A 16,583-nucleotide genomic window follows, 5' to 3' on the forward strand; every position below is an offset into this window, starting at 1 on the left:
TGAGCACTGACACAACTCATTATATGTAGTTTATTGTGTGATTATTTTCCCCCAGGCTTATTAGTGCCTTACTGATTTATATGTATCTAGCTATGTCTAGAATTTGCTTTACTGACTCCATGGGGGGGGGGGGGGGGGGTGTCAGAAAATATCTTAATATTTTGTGCTTTATTGATAATTACTTATATTTAGTGAAGTCAATAATCAATTAGCCATAAAGAGACATGTTAGCATTAATACCCATAAGCATTTATTTTAAAAACCATGGCTTTAGTCAAGGTCTGTGCTGAAAAAACTCCAGCACACAGCACCCACCTCTACCCCCCTTTCAGACCTTAAGAAAAGTTGTTTACCACCTAATGCTTATGTCAAGAAAGAAAGCAGCCTGCATTTTATTACCTTGGGCATCCTAAAAACAGATGGTCACTCAGGCGTGAATCTTGAGAAAGAAGGGAGTGAAAAAGATTCTCTCAGAACTACAAAGAAAGCTAAATAAAGACTAAAAGATTGTTCGTTTGGCATCAAATTAAAGATCGAATATGGGCAAAGCTTTAAACAGGGTAAGAATAACTCCTAATTTTTAATATTCTGATATGAAAAATTAATTGAACCTCAGTCAAGGTTTTTTAGAAATGAAGTTCTTCAAAGGCTAAAAGATAGATGTATTGATAGAAAAGAAACAGTTACCCTGGATCAAAGAAATCAAAGGGTTTTTAGGGTATAAAACTGGAAGCAGTCAGAAGGAAAAAAGGAGTGCTACTTTGATTTTCTTTGCACGTGATTACAGAGAGACACAGAGCGGGTGCTTCAGATTTTGGTAAATATATACCGTATTTTTCGCTCCATAAGACGCACCTGACCATAAGACGCACCTAGGATTCAGAGGGGGAAAATTAAAAAAAAAAAAAATTGTGCTAAACCGGCTCTGCGTCTGGGCGTCTTATGGAGCAAATTAGGGGAGTGCATAGTTTGTTTTTTTTTCTCCCCATTTTGTTTTCGGGTCTGGGGAGGGCCATTTCGGTCCACTCCCCAGATCAGAAAACTTTTCTTTCTCTGGGAACCCCCAAACCCCCCCCATCCCAACCCTTTACATTAACAACCTTCACCCCCCTGATCCCCCAAGTCCTGCCGAATTGATTTCCTGCAACCCCCCACCCTCCTGACCCCCCCAAGACCTGCCGAATTAATTTCCTGCAACCCCCCACCCTCCTGACCCCCCCAAAACCTGCCAAACGTCCCTGGTGGTCCAGCGGGGGTCCAGGAGCGGTCCGGGAACGATCTCCTGAGCGTGAGCCGTCGGCTGCCAGTAAACAAAATGGCGCCGACGGCCCTATGCCCTCACTATGTCACTGAGACCGACCAATAGCAGCGGTCGGTCTCAGTGACATAGTGAGGGCATAGGGCCGTCGGCGCCATTTTGTTTACTGGCAGCCGACGGCCCTATGCCCTCATATGTCACTGAGACCAACCGCTGCTATTGGTCGGTCTCAGTGACATAGTGAGGGCATAGGGCTGTCGGCGCCATTTTGTTTACTGGCAGCCGACGGCCCTATGCCCTCACTATGTCACTGAGACCGACCAATAGCAGCGGTCGGTCTCAGTGACATAGTGTGGGCATAGGGCCGTCGGCTGCCAGTAAACAAAATGGCGCCGACGGCCCTATGCCCTCACTATGTCACTGAGACCGACCGCTGCTATTGGTCGGTCTCAGTGACATAGTGAGGGCATAGGGCCATCGGCGCCATTTTGTTTACTGGCAGCCGACGGCCCACACCCAGGAGATCATTCCCGGACCCCCGCTGGACCACCAGGGACGTTTGGCAGGTCTTGGGGGGGTCAGGAGGGTGGGGGGTTGCAGGAAATTATTTTGTCAGGTCTTGGGGGGGGGGGGTCAGGAGGAAATTAAGTCGGCAGGTCTTGGGGGGGGGGGGGGGGGGGGGTTTGTTAGATTTTTTTTTTTTTTTTTTTTTATATTCGCTCCATAAGACGCACATACATTTTCCCCCCACCTTTGGGGGAAAAAAAGTGCGTCTTATGGAGCGAAAAATACGGTAATCATGTATTCAAGTATATGAGAACCTTTAAATTGCTATTGTTTCTAGATTGGCAGATGTATTAGAAATGCATTGATTTCTAAAAGATTACATTGAGTGACATTTATCTGATTTTTAGAGATGTGAATCGTGTCCTCGATCGTCTTAACGATCGATTTCGGCTGGGAGGGGGAGGGAATCGGATCGTTGCCGTTTGGGTTTTTAAAAAATTGTGAAAATCGTGAAAACGGAAAACCGGCACACTAAAACATCCCTAAAACCCACCCCGACCCTTTAAAATAAATCCCCCACCCTCCCGAACCCCCCACCAAATGTCTTAAATTACCTGGGGTCAGGTGGGGGGGAGGGCAAAAAAACCGGCACACTAAAAAAACCCTAAAACCCACCCCGACCCTTTAAAATAAATCCCCCACCCTCCCGAAACCCCCCCCCCCAAAATGCCTTAAAGTACCTGGGATCCAGAGGAAGGGTCCCGCTGTGATCTTCCACTCTCGGACCTCAGGTGCTTGTAGAAATGGCGCCGGCGCTACCTTTGCCTTGTCATATGACAGGTCAAAGGTAGCGCCGGCGCCATTTTTTTTTTGTCCCCCGAGGTCAGGAGTGTAGGAGATCGCTCCCGGACCCCCGCTGGACCCCCAGGGACTTTTGGCCAGCTTGGGGGGCCTCCTGACCCCCACAAAACTTGCCAAAAGTCCAGCGGGGGTCCGGAACGACCTCCTGCAGTCGAATCGCGTTGTCTATGGCCGGCGCCATTTTGCGACGCCATTTTGCGCAAAATGGCGCCGGCCGTGGACAACACAATTCGACTGCAGGAGGTCATTCCGGACCCCCGCTGGACTTTTGGCAAGTCTTGTGGGGGTCAGGAGGCCCCCACAAGCTGGCCAAAAGTCCCTGGGGGTCCGGGAGCGATCTCCTGCCGCAAATCGTTTTTCTGTACGGAAAAACCAAAGGTAGCGCCGGCACCATTTCTACAAGCACCGGAGGTCCGAGAGTGGAAGATCACAGCGGGACCCTTCCTCTGGACCCCAGGTACTTTAAGGCATTTTGGGGGGGTTCGGGAGGGTGGGGGATTTATTTTAAAGGATCGGGGTGGGTTTTAGGGTTTTTTTAGTGTGCCGGTTTTTTCGCCCTCCCCCTTCCCCCGATTTACGATTTTTGACGATAAATCGGGGGAATTGTTATTGTATCGCGGCTCTAACGATTTTTGACGATTTAAAATATATCGGACGATATTTTAAATCGTCAAAAAACGATTCATATCCCTACTGATTTTAATAATTTCAGTTACCTTATTAATGGCTATTACATTGATTGTAGGATTTACTCTGGTAAAGTTAAGATTTGAACATAAAAGTGTTTCTTAGTCATTTAGAGATTTTTATTCATGCCTTTCTTTGTCTGAAATAAAGAAAATATTTTTACAATAAACTGACTGGTTTATTTTGCATGATGTGCTGCATGAATTATTGATCAATAAATTTCTGTGGTAGATTTGAACACACCTCTGAAATTAAACTTTTTGTCTCTAGGCAGAAAGGGTAGGGAAGTGAATGAAAGTGGGTTTTTTTTTTTAATCAAAACAGGATTCCCTGGTTTAATTCTGCTAGTGGTATAAACCTGAATACTTCCAATCAGAAATCTTTACAGAAGGAGATGAAAAAGGATGTATGAGGAGGTGGGGTAAGAGGGGAGAAGTTGGATGTGATGTGACAATGTTCAGAGGGGAGAAGGAGATGGGAGGTGAGGAGGGAATGGGGATGGAATGAGAGGGAGGGGAATGCAGAGGATGAACTGGGATTTATAAGAAGGACTTGATGGTGAGAGAGAGGAGCAGGTAGGAAGATGTGAAAAGGGATGGATGGGCTGGGGAGGTGAGAGAAGAAGAGCCAGCCCCCTGGCTGTTGGGGGGAGGGGGGGGGGATGAGGGCCTCTGGATGGGATGGAAGTTGAGAGGGAATTAACTGGAGTGCAAGGAGAGTGAGGAGTGATTGTTGGGAGGTGAACCACCCCTCTGCTAATTTATTTTGGTCATTCCCTGGGGTCATGCATATTTTCAATGCTGAAATGGGGTCACAGTGATTAAATGTTTGGAAGCCCTGCCCTGAGGAAAGAATGAGAGCAGAGAGTTTAGGGAGAAGGATCTCATGGGACGAACGCAGAATAGCAAAGTCACTTTAGGGAAGCCATTAGCAGGAGGAAAGGTTTAGACTTACCAGACATGTGTCTATATTAGCCTAAAGGAAAGAATGAGAGCAGAGAGTTTAGGGAGGAGGATCTCATGGGACGGTCACAGAACATCAAAGTCATAGGAACATAAGAAATTGCCATGCTGGGTCAGACCAAGGGTCCATCAAGCCCAGCATCCTGTTTCTAACAGAGGCCAAACCAGGCCACAAGAACCTGGCAATTACCCAAACACTAAGAAGATCCCATGCTACTGATGCAATTAATAGCAGTGGCTATTCCCTAAGTAAACTTGATTAATAGCCATTAATGGACTTCTCCTCCAAGAACTTATCTAAACCTTTTTTGAACCCAGCTACACTAACTGCACTAACCACATACTCTGGCAACAAATTCCAGAGCTTAAAGTCAGTTTAGGGAATAATTAGCAGGAGGAAAGCTTTAGACTTACCAATAGTTTTTCAATAGCCTAAAGGAAAGAATGAGAGCAGTGAGTTCAGGGGCGAAGTTTTTATAGGATGGACACAGACAGAATAGCAATGTCAGTTTAGGGAAGCATTAGCAGGAGTAAAGGTTTAGACTTACCTGTAATCCATTCAGGTTCTACAAGAAAGAATGAGAGCAGAGATATTTTAAAATATCCATGCAAGTGCACTGTTAAGTTAGATGGGAATAGTTATACATTCACAGAGCCAGTAGGTCTTAGGGATCTCCTAGCAGGAAAATGATCGGCCTCTATGATTAGAAGAGTATTGACAATGCATTTTTCCTTGACTAATGTTTTCTTTATAATCCGTTCAAATGTCTTGAGACTCACTTGAATTTCCTTAAGTATAATAATGACTGAACTGTAATGTTTAATGTTAGGTTGAAAAAATGTTTCCTGTTTCTTATTAAGGATTCAGTCATTAGGAGATTTCTTAAATGTTTTGTTTATTGTAAACATTTTGAAAAAGTAATAAATAAAGAATTAAAAAAAAAAAGTCACTTTAGGGAATAATTAGCAGGAGGAAAGATTTAGACTTACCAATAGTTTTTCAATAACAGCCTAAAGGAAAGAATGAGAGCAGTGAGTTCAGGGGCGAGGTTTTTATAGCATGGACACAGAATAGCAAAGTCACTTTAGTGAACCATTAGCAGGTTTAGACTTACCTCTATTTCATCCATGGTCCACAAGAAAGAATGAGAGCAGAGAGTTTAGGGAGGAGGATCTCATGGGACGGGCAAGGAATAGTAAAGTCACTTTAGGAACCATTAGCAGGAGGAAAGGTGTAGACTTACCTGTAATCCATTTGGTTTCTACAAGAAAGAATGAGAGCAGAGAGTTTAGGGAGGAGGATCTCACGAGACGGGCAAGGAATAGTAAAGTCACTTTATCAGGCCGATGCAATACTAAATGCTCTCCTGACATGCACTGATCCACCTCTCCGGGGCACCTGATTTAATATGTAAATGAGCTTCCATGGTAGAAAGCAGGCGCTGGGGAAAAGTTTGTGTCCCTAGCGCCTCCTCTGCAGCGGGCGCCCAGGAGAGGTGGCTGTCAGTGTGGGTTAGGAGAGCGGATGCTCCTTAATTCAGAGTCCCTTTTCCTAACCTGACCTCAGACACACTTTCTTTATTTTTCTGAACAGTTCTCATTTTTCAGTGACTCTGACTTAACATCACCACAATATTAAGTTGCAGGAAGTACAGGAGAGCAGTATTTTCTGTGCACATTTTGGGCTCCTGGATTAATTCTTGCTCCAGGACAGGCATTAATTTCTGAGGGTAGGAATGGGTGAGTTGGGTGCACATCAGGTTTTTTGAATCGGGGGAGAGGAGCTATCGGCCTCATTAAGATGCATTTGCATGTGATGAGTGCTATTAGTCTTGCGGGGGCTTGGACGCACGTTTTGGACGCGCTAATCCCCTCATAGCGTAAGGGGTTGTGTACGCGCGTACGACTGCAGGTTAAACAGTGCACGCGGCTGAGCACACTGCATTGGATCGGCCCGTATGAAACATCTGGCAGGAACAAAGATTTGGGTTATCCCAGTCCCTCGTACACTAAGAACCAGGGCTGCCAGCAGACTCCAGATTTTCAGGACAGGTTGATCCAGTCCTGCTTTTTCTCCCCTGTATGCAGAGACCTGTAATCTTGCTTTTCTTAGGGAATGCAATAGGGAAATCGGAACAAGTCCCCATCACGTTCAGAGGGGTAAAACCAGGACTGGATCAAGCTGTTCTGAAAACCTGGAGCCAGTTGGCAATCCAAGTTGCTCTTCCTTGTAATCATATCAGACTCGCTGAATCAGGAGGGAGCCTTTTCTGTGACGTGGGGCCACAGCTTTGCAATCAGTTACCGGTAGAGATGTGAATCGTGTCCTCGATCGTCTTAACGATCGATTTCGGCTGGGAGGGGGTGGGAATCGTATCGTCGCCGTTTGGGTGTTTAGAGTATCGTTAAAATCGTTAAAACCCACCCCCGACCCTTTAAATTAAATCCCCCACCCCAAATGCCTTAAATTACCTGGGGGTCCGTAGCGGGGGTCCGAAGCTTAATCAGGGGAAGGGGGAGAGCAGGAAATCCGGCACACTAAATCATGGTGTCTTCAGCCGGTGCCATTTTGCAAAATGGCCGCCACAAAATGGCGGTGGCCATAGACCAATACGATTCGATGCAGGAGGTCGTTCCGGATGCCCGCTGGACTTTTGGCAAGTCTTGTGGGGGTCAGGAGGCCACCCCAAGCTGGCCAAAAGTTCCTGGGGGTTCAGCGGGGGCCCTGGAGCGATCTCCTGCCGCGAATCGTTTCCGTACGGAAAATGGCACCGGCCATACGCGTATGGCTGGCGCCATTTTCCGTACGTGAGAGAGAGTGAGAGTGCTGGGAGTAGCAGTGAGCCTGCTACTCCCAGCACTTCCTGAGTCAGAATGCCAGCCCCTCCTGCTGCCTCCTGCTGGCTGCAGAGGACCCAGGCTAGCGGCATGAAGGCCACCACTGCACGGTGCTCTGGATGCTGGCTTGGTATTTGGTGATCTTACCAGGGGAGTCCTCTGCAGCGATGAGCCTATCTTAGCAGTCTAAGCTAGCGTGAGTCGCTCATATGCTGCGATGCTGACACAGGTAGGGGATGAAATATCTTTCAGCCCCCACCCTCCCAACTACCGAGCTATGAGGAAGCCTGTACTCGACGGTACTGTCTTTGACAAACTTGCTTAGAAGGGAAGAGAAAGGAAATCAGGTCCCTGTTCATTGTCGGGCAAAGACTCATACGGAAGTCAAGAGAGAGCGCAAGGAGCAGGGGAGGGAAGTGAAACCCAGGCCTGTCCTCAGCTGCGCTGTTTCGCTGCTGCTCATGCTTACTTACTGCAATCTCGTTAGTAATACGGCTCTGCACACCCTCAGGATTGAGTGCATCCTGGGCATTGGTATCTGGATGAGAAAGAGATGAAACAAGCCGTGTAAGTGAAGGCTGCAGGGTCCCTGAGGCTCTTACGTTTTATTCACTCAGCAACAATTTCTCAACAAAACTATAGGACGTGCTCATCAAGCATCAACAAAAAGATAAAATTATTTATCAAATGGAAATAAACCGTTTCCCAGTATTGGACATCTCAGATTCAGATATCGTTGCAGGCACAACAATTTTACATGAGCTGCCACTGATACGTACAGAGGGACATCTTTTTTTAAACTTATTTAAACCATTTTTTGGCACATCCCATGCACTGAATAATACATTGCTCTCAAAAATATCAAACTTAACATCTACCTTAATCATTACAAAGTAGTAAAGAGTAAATGCATACAAATCTCCATATAAGGTTCCCATATTCGTTCTAATTTAAAGATTCACACCTCACCCATAACTTATGCAGAAATCAGGTGCAAATGTTTTCAAAGCAGACTCACATGCATAATTTACCCCGGCAAAACTGAGCGCACAGGGTTACTCCTGATATTTTGTTGATGTAGGTTTTCTGAGATAATTTACAGGCAAACTTTATAAAATGAAAAAATCTGCACATAAATCCCAACCCCTCCCAGATTCCAGCCCCTAGAAGCCTCTTTCTACACCTAACAGTGCAGGCATACACTGTGTTTCCTCACAATTTTATGCACAGTCACCCTATCATTTAAGGGACCAGAGTTTTATGCACAGTCATTACCCCCAAAGTCATGGGTATCATTATTTCTGGCCACACGGTGCCTGTGCCCCAAGTCTCTGCTTCTTTGGCACATGAGGATGAGAATGTGAGGCCCAGCTGCACCGCCAACAGATCTCACCACTGGCAGACAAAGAAAAGGCCAGTGGAGCTGCCAGAGATCCCGTCCCACGATGGCTGCAGAAGAACCCAAGCAGCACCACCATGGATACCAGTCCACACCAGCCACAAACAGCCCCAGCAGGGTGGCCTTGCAGCTTGTCTGGTGGCCATAGAAAAGGCCAGCGGAGCTGCCAGAGATCCCGTCCCACGATGGCTGCAGAAGCACCCAAGCAGCACCACCATGGATACCAGTCCACACCATCCACAAACAGCCCCAGCAGGGTGGCCTGGGAGCTTGTCTGGTGGTCGGGCAGGGACATTGCAAATCCTGTCTTCTGAGTCCCAGAAAAGTGGGGGAGTTCCAGAATGTGAGCCTTTGTGTGAAAGCGAGAAATGTCAGTGCACGTGTGAGAAAGTCTATGATTGGGAGAGTGTGAGTGTGTGATCCTGTATGAAGGAAAGAGGGGGAGTGAGTGAGAGAGAGTTCATGCTCAGAAATGAACACTTGCTCTGGGAGGGCATTCATTTCTCAGCATAAATATTTCCAGGTTGGGCACATTTTTTTTTTTTTTTGGATCTGGGGAGAATAGCTAATAGTCTCATTAACATGCATTTACATGTGCTGAGCACTATTAGTTTTGCGGGGGTTGGACTCGCATTTGGGATGTGCTAATCCCCTTATAGCATAAGCTGAGTGCACCGTTTTGAATCGGCCTGGAAGTGAGAACCTTCCTCACCCCACTAATCCACAACAATCTCAGGGTGACTTGAAATCAAAAGTTTCCAGGAAGAATACTGGGAGATTTTAAAAATATTTATTACTTTTAATTACTGGCTGGTGTTTGATATCTGTTTTTTTGAAATATGTTATTGGTGTTTAGTAAATATTTTAAAATGTTTATAGGAGTTTTTAATTATTGGATGTTTTTTTCTATTCAGCTGTTTTGAAAATATTAATTCTTTTTTGTGATTGATATTTTATATTTCTTGATTTTATTATTTGATGTTTTAAGAGGAATGGTGATGTTTGTTTCTGCATTGTAGCACTGCATTCAGGATCTTGTGTTTTGTGCTTTGCAGTTCAATTTTTCCCTGCAAGTTTCTCTTTATGCTTTCTGGTGTCCTTATTTTGTATTTAAGGGTCTGTTTGTGTGCTGCATGTGTGACAGAATTAAGAAATTCTGCTGAGGGTGGATACGATAGAGGTCTTTAAAATCATGAGAGGTCTTGAACGAGTAGATGTGAATCAGTTATTTACACTTTCGAATAATAGAAGGACTAGGGGGCATTCCATGAAGTTAGCAAGTAGCACATTTAAGACTAATCGGAGAAAATTCTTTTTCACTCAGCGAACAATAAAGCTCTGGAATTTGTTGCCACAGGATGTGGTTAGTGCAGTTAGTGTAGCTGGGTTCAAAAAAGGTTTGAATAAGTTCTTGGAGGAGAAGTCCATTAATGACTATTAATCAAGTTTACTTAGGGAATAGCCATTGCTATTAATTGCATCAGTAGCATGGGATCTTCTTGGTGTTTGGGTAATTGCCAGGTTCTTGTGGCCTGGTTTGGCCTCTGTTGGAAACAGGATGCTGGGCTTGATGGACCCTTGGTCTGACCCAGCATGGCAATTTCTTATGTTCTTATGTTCTGTGCAGTTCTAAGAAAGACGGTCTTTCCTTGTAAGTACAGGAGTTGCTCACTGTTTCATTATTTACAAGGAAAGATATTTTGTACTGTTTCGTTGAGCTGTCCAGTCTAAATGCATTGAGTTTTCCTGCTTCTGATCAGAGATGTCCTGCACATCATGCTTTCATTCACATCATGGTTTGTTCCAGCTTTGCTTTCATATTTACCTTAGGAATAAAAATAATACTATACATTAGGGATGTGAATCGTGTCCTCGATCGTCTTAACGATCGATTTCGGCTGGGAGGGGGAGGGAATCGTATTGTTGCCGTTTGGGGGGGTAAAATATCGTGAAAAATGGTGAAAAATCATGAAAAATCTAAAAATCTAAAAATCGCAAAACCGGCACATTAAAACCGCCTAAAACCCACCCCCGACCCTTTAAATTAAACCCCCCACCCTCCCGAACCCCCCCCAAATGAGTTAAATAACCTGCGGGTCCAGCGGCGGTCCGGAACGGCAGCGGTCCGGAACGGGCTCCTGCTCCTGAATCTTGTTGTCTTCAGCCGGCGCCATTTTCCAAAATGGCGCCGAAAAATGGCGGCGGCCATAGACGAACACGATTGGACGGCAGGAGGTCCTTCCGGACCCCCACTGGACTTTTGGCAAGTCTCGTGGGGGTCAGGAGGCCCCCCACAAGCTGGCCAAAAGTTCCTGGAGGTCCAGCGGGGGTCAGGGAGCGATTTCCCGCCGCGAATCGTTTTCGTACGGAAAATGGCGCCGGCAGGAGATCGACTGCAGGAGGTCGTTCAGCGAGGGTTCCGGCGCCTCGCTGAACGACCTCCTGCAGTCGATCTCCTGCCGGCGCCATTTTCCGTACGAAAACGATTCGCGGCGGGAAATCGCTCCCTGACCCCCGCTTGACCTCCAGGAACTTTTGGCCAGCTTGTGGGGGGCCTCCTGACCCCCACGAGACTTGCCAAAAGTCCAGCGGGGGTCCGGAAGGACCTTCCTGCCGTCCAATCGTGTTCGTCTATGGCCGCCGCCATTTTTCGGCGCCATTTTGGAAAATGGCGCCGGCTGAAGACAACAAGATTCAGGAGCAGGAGCCCAGTTCCGGACCGCTGCCGTTCCGGACCGCCGCTGGACCCGCAGGTTATTTAAGTCATTGGGGGGGGGTTCGGGAGGGTGGGGGATTTAATTTAAAGGGTCGGGGGTGGGTTTTAGGGGGTTTTAGTGTGCTGGCTCATGATTCTAACGATTTATAACGATAAATCGTTAGAATCTCTATTGTATTGTGTTACATAACGGTTTAAGACGATATTAAAATTATCGGACGATAATTTTAATCGTCCTAAAACGATTCACATCCCTACTATACATGTCAACTTCACTTCCACAGGGAGCCAAGAGAGCTGTGCGGCTGTGGGAGTAACGTGTTGTTGACACATACTGGTGTCAAATGGAAGTAGCAAAATGGAACAGATTCCCAACACGGAGAGGCTTAAGGCACTCAGAGTTAACTGAAAGTTAAAAGTAAAAGGAGACATTACAGTAATATTCACTTATCTCTCAGATTTAATGAAGTACAAGAAGGAAGCATTTTAAGAAGAAAATAGACTCACGGGTAAAGCACCAGGATATTAAGTTGGAGGGGAGACAGATTTACAAATTCATTATTCAGAGGGAAGTGAATACATCACAAAACCTAACAGTAGGATTGATAATTAGAAAACCATGACCAGAGCTGTGGAAATTCGCATGCCCATGGTATAGAGTCAAAGGAGGAGGTAGCAAAACTAATTTGGAACTCCAACTGTTTAGAGCTCCGTGAGAGAGATTGCAAGACTGAACAGCAACTTCATGGAATGCTCCCTGGTCCTTCTATTATCTGAAAGTGTAAATAATCGATTCACATCTACTTGTTCAAGACCTCTCGTGTTCTTAAAGTCCTCTATCATATCGCCCCTCAGCCATCTCTTCTCCAAATTGAACAGCCCTGACTTCTTCAGGCTTGAGTTCTTGGAGGAGAAGTCTATTATCTGCTATTAATTAAGTTGACTTAGATATTAACCACCACTATTACTAGCAATGGTAACATGGAATAGACTTAGTTTTTGGGTACTTGCCAGGTTCTTATGGCCTGGATTGGCCACTGTTGGAAACAGGATGCTGGGCTTGATGGACCCTTGGTCTGACCCAGTATGGCATGTTCTTATGTTTGTAGAAACCTTACAGCCTGACTTGTTCTTTTGTCCTGATAGGAGGTGTATTGGTGTTTTAGGGCCTGGAAAGGTTGATACCATTTGAGTATGGTAGTTAGTGTGCTATGATATGGTAGATTTGCTATATTGTTTTGCAGGATTTTGTACTATACAATGTTCCTGATAGTGGAGGGAGTTTGTGTTGCTGTTGCTGTGGTGTTATTTTTCTGTGGTGAGTGGTTAGGGGAAATGTCCTAGTTCTGCTCTGCATTACCTGTTTGGAGATTTTCTGTGAATTCAGGGAATTAGAAAACTTGAGGTGCAAGTTTTCTGCCCTATCTTGGGTAGACCCCAGACTTCACTCTCATATAGAACAATCTTATTGACTGATGTTCTTGAATAACATTAGTGGTAGTTGTACGAGATGCTTGAAACTGACCATGGGTCTCTTTTTTTGTTTATAGGATCCTTCTGTCTAGAGATGCCAATGACATGCAGGCCCTGCAATGGTGCGACAGTGGTGCAAAATGTTTGCAGTGATGCCTTCCGCTTTAAGAGCAGGAGTGTCCTGTCCACACCTGCATGGGATTCAGTAAGAGATGGGTATGGAGGGAGCCATAGGAGTCATCGCTGGAAATGACTGGGAGTGCTGAACTCAATAGAAATTACAGCACCCCCAGCAAAAAAACCCCCAAATACCAGAAGAGCGAGTGTTGTGAGTGCAACTGAGCAGCCTGTGTGTAAATGTCCAGAGAGGAGCAGGAAGTGGGAACAACTCATGACTGAGCCCAGAGGAATTAAGGAAGACCTAAAGTCCCACCAGTCTCCTCCATCCTGCACCATTTCCCCCACCGGTCACGCCCACTCTTACCCCTCCTGCATGGGCATACTTTACATTTTGTATTTGGGGGAGGGGTTTAATATCCCCTTAGCCTGCCCTGTTCCCCTTTTCTCACGGACTTGTCCTGTTACAGATCACATAGGATGACCCCCTGATGACAGCTACATGGGAATGTTGAAAAGAGATCATTTGTGGGATGTACAATTATGTTTTTATAGAACTAACAGGGTCGTTTCACTGTTACAGAGCACATAGGATGACCCCTGATGACAGCTACATGGGAATGTTGAACAGAGATCATTTGTGGGATGTACAATTATGTTTTTATAGAACTAACAGGGTAGTCTCACTGTTACAGATCACATAGGATGACCCGTGATGACAGCTACATGGGAATGTTGAACAGAGATCATTTGTGGGATGTACAATTATGTTTTTATAGAACTAACAGGGTCGTTTCACTGTTACAGAGCGCATAGGATGACCCCTGATGACAGCTACATGGGAATGTAGAAAAGAGATCATTTGTGGGATGTCCAATTATGTTTTTATAGAACTAACAGGGTCGTTTCACTGTTACAGATCACATAGGATGACCCCCTGATGACAGCTACATGGGAATGTTGAACAGAGATCATTTGTGGGATGTACAATTATGTTTTTATAGAACTAACAGGGTCGTTTCACTTTTACAGATCACATAGAATGACCTCCTGATGACAGCTACATGGGAATGATGAACAGAGATCATTTGTGGGATGTCCAATTATGTTTTTATAGAACTAACAGGGTCGTTTCACTGTTACAGATCACATAGGATGACAGCTACATGGGAATGTTGAACAGAGATCATTTGTGGGATGTACAATTATGTTTTTATAGAACTAACAGGGTCGTTTCACTGTTACAGATCACATAGAATGACCCCCTGATGACAGCTACATGGGAATGTTGAACAGAGATCATTTGTGGGATGTACAATTATGTTTTTATAGAACTAACAGGGTCGTTTCACTGTTACAGATCACATAGAATGACCTCCTGATGACAGCTACATGGGAATGATGAACAGAGATCATTTGTGGGATGTCCAATTATGTTTTTATAGATTGATGTTGGGGGTGGGAAGGAGGGGAAGCTGCTGATTGTGATTGAGTTAATTATCAAAGTCTTGGAGGGAGGGAAGAGAATGGTTCTGGGCCAGTGCCCTGGATCATTTAGGTGCCTAGCAATGCCTCTGCCCAAAGTGATTAAAATAGAAATGGGAAAGAATGACAATAGCAGGACTGACCAATGCCAGGACAGCACTGTAGCCTGACAGATGCTAGGAAGGGGAGCTAGGAATAATCATCTCTGATGAGCTGCAGGTTCTCAGTCAGTGTAATGAAAAGGAAAGGTCCTGCTTAGGGGCATGGGAAGAGAACCAGTGGGATATAAGATGTAATTATTCTCCATATGCAGGACGCTGGAGAGACCCACCCTGAGCTCTGTGCTCAGTCCTGGAGGCAGAAGCTGTGTAAGGACATAGGGACCTGCTCATTACAAGTGTGTGTTAGAATTAACATGCACAGTGCTAATTATCATGCTATGTTCTAAGCCCCTAATGCAGGGCAGCAATTGATATTTAATGCCTACGGTTATGCATTAACTATTCAGCGGGCATCCTGCCATTCACAGTTACACTGCCATTCAGTCCTTGCACAGCAGATCCCCATATACCCTACTCTCAGCATTCTGGGCATGTGTATGCAAATTATCCCATGAAGTGTCCCCTCAGCAATTCTCTGCCTCCAGAAGTGTGAAAGGTCAGACCAGGAAATATGGAGGTTTCTGCTCCATATTCTGTAATAATTTAAAGGTTACTTACCCTGATAGCAGAGGCTCAGGGACACCACCAGAAAGGCAACTGCAATCTTCATGGCTGGGTTGGTTGTATATTGAATCTGAGCTACAATACACAAAGGCATCTGAGTAGAGAACTCTGTGCTGAGAGCTCCTAAATATACTATGAATGCCCCCCAAGCTCCTCCTAGGACCTCAGGTGACAGCTCACCTGCTGTCGTCATCTAGGAGATCTTAAGATTCTGTACAAACATGGAACATTGTGCAAATGTCAATATCCTGTATCTGTGCGAAATATAGAGAGACATTCATCACAGTGGTCTACCGAGGCTGTGTCCACCTTCTGGGAGCTGAAGGAGGCGTTCCTACAAGAGCCATTCCTGCTCCATCCCGACCCCCAACGATCCCTCATCATCGAAGTGGACACTTCTAACGTTGGTGTTGGTGTTGGTGCAGTCCTCAGCCAGCATTCAATTAACCACACCTTGCACCCATATTCATTCTTCTTCTGATGCTTCTCCCCGGCTGAGCGTAATTATGGAATCGTGGAAAAAGGAATTGCTGGTGTTTAAACTTACTTTCGAAGAGTGGTGTCCCTGGTTCAAGGGAGCATAACACCTAATTACCATATACACTGACCATAAGAACCTCGAGTTCCTACACCATGCTCAATGACTTAACCATAGGCAGGCCCGCTGGTCTCTTTTTTCACTCGGTTCAATTTCTTACTACGATACCGTCCAGCCAATAAGAATGTCCGAGCTGATGCTCTCTCTTATTCGTTCACCAGAGATGATGCTCCAGACTTTCAATGGCACATCATTGATCCAACTAAAGTACTCATCTCCGCTACACTCACAGTGCCATCTGGGAAGACTGTGGTTCCCCGACCTCTTCACAAAATAATTCTCCACTGGGCGCATGATTCGTTACTCACAGGCCATCCCGGACAAGCTAGAACTCTCTTTACTCTTTAGGGGTTCTATTGGTGGGCAACCATGAAGAAGGATGCCCAAGTGTACGTGGAATCATGCCCAACTTGCGCTCATCAGAAACTGCCGGCAGGCTGTCCTTGGGGTCTCCTACAACCTTGTCCTGTACCTAGTGAGCCGTGGACACATATAGCCATGGATTTCATTGTGGATCTACCTCCTTCCAGTGGCAATAACACCATTTGGGTCACCGTGGACCGATTTTCAAAGATGGCTCACTTTGTGGCATTACCTTGTCTTCCTTCAGCCCCAGAGTTAGCTAAACCTTTTTATCCATCACATTTCCACCTCCACGGACTCCCGAGACACATACTGTTTGATCGGGGGGGGGGAGGGTGGTGTTCAAATTATGGCCAGGTTCTGGAGGTCACTTTGTAAAATATTCAACATCTCCTTGGATCTCACATTGGCCTATCACCCACAGGCCAACGGCCAGGCAGAGAGGACAAACCTGAAACCCTGAAACATATCCTTCAGGCGTTCGTAAACTCTTAGCAGAATGACTTGTCTGACATTGACCTGGGCCGAGTTCACCCTGAACTCCCATCAGTCTGCATCTACTGGGTCATCACCCTTCCAAGTAGTGTATGGCCG

At 45.7% G+C, this 16,583-nt stretch overlaps 1 long non-coding RNA gene across 1 annotated transcript; it reads right to left on the bottom strand.

Moving 5' to 3' along the window:
• Positions 1 to 4,823: 4,823 nt before the first annotated feature.
• Positions 4,824 to 15,121, bottom strand: LOC115082512. Its single transcript, XR_003854186.1, has 4 exons — positions 15,023 to 15,121; positions 7,587 to 7,651; positions 5,266 to 5,286; positions 4,824 to 4,841 (listed from the first exon to the last, which is right to left on the bottom strand). It is a non-coding gene; the product is annotated as an uncharacterized LOC115082512 (long non-coding RNA).
• Positions 15,122 to 16,583: the final 1,462 nt, after the last annotated feature.

The sequence above is a fragment of the Rhinatrema bivittatum genome, chromosome 1, assembly GCF_901001135.1.
Source record: "Rhinatrema bivittatum chromosome 1, aRhiBiv1.1, whole genome shotgun sequence".
In the NCBI taxonomy this organism is placed as follows: Eukaryota; Metazoa; Chordata; class Amphibia; order Gymnophiona; family Rhinatrematidae; genus Rhinatrema; species Rhinatrema bivittatum.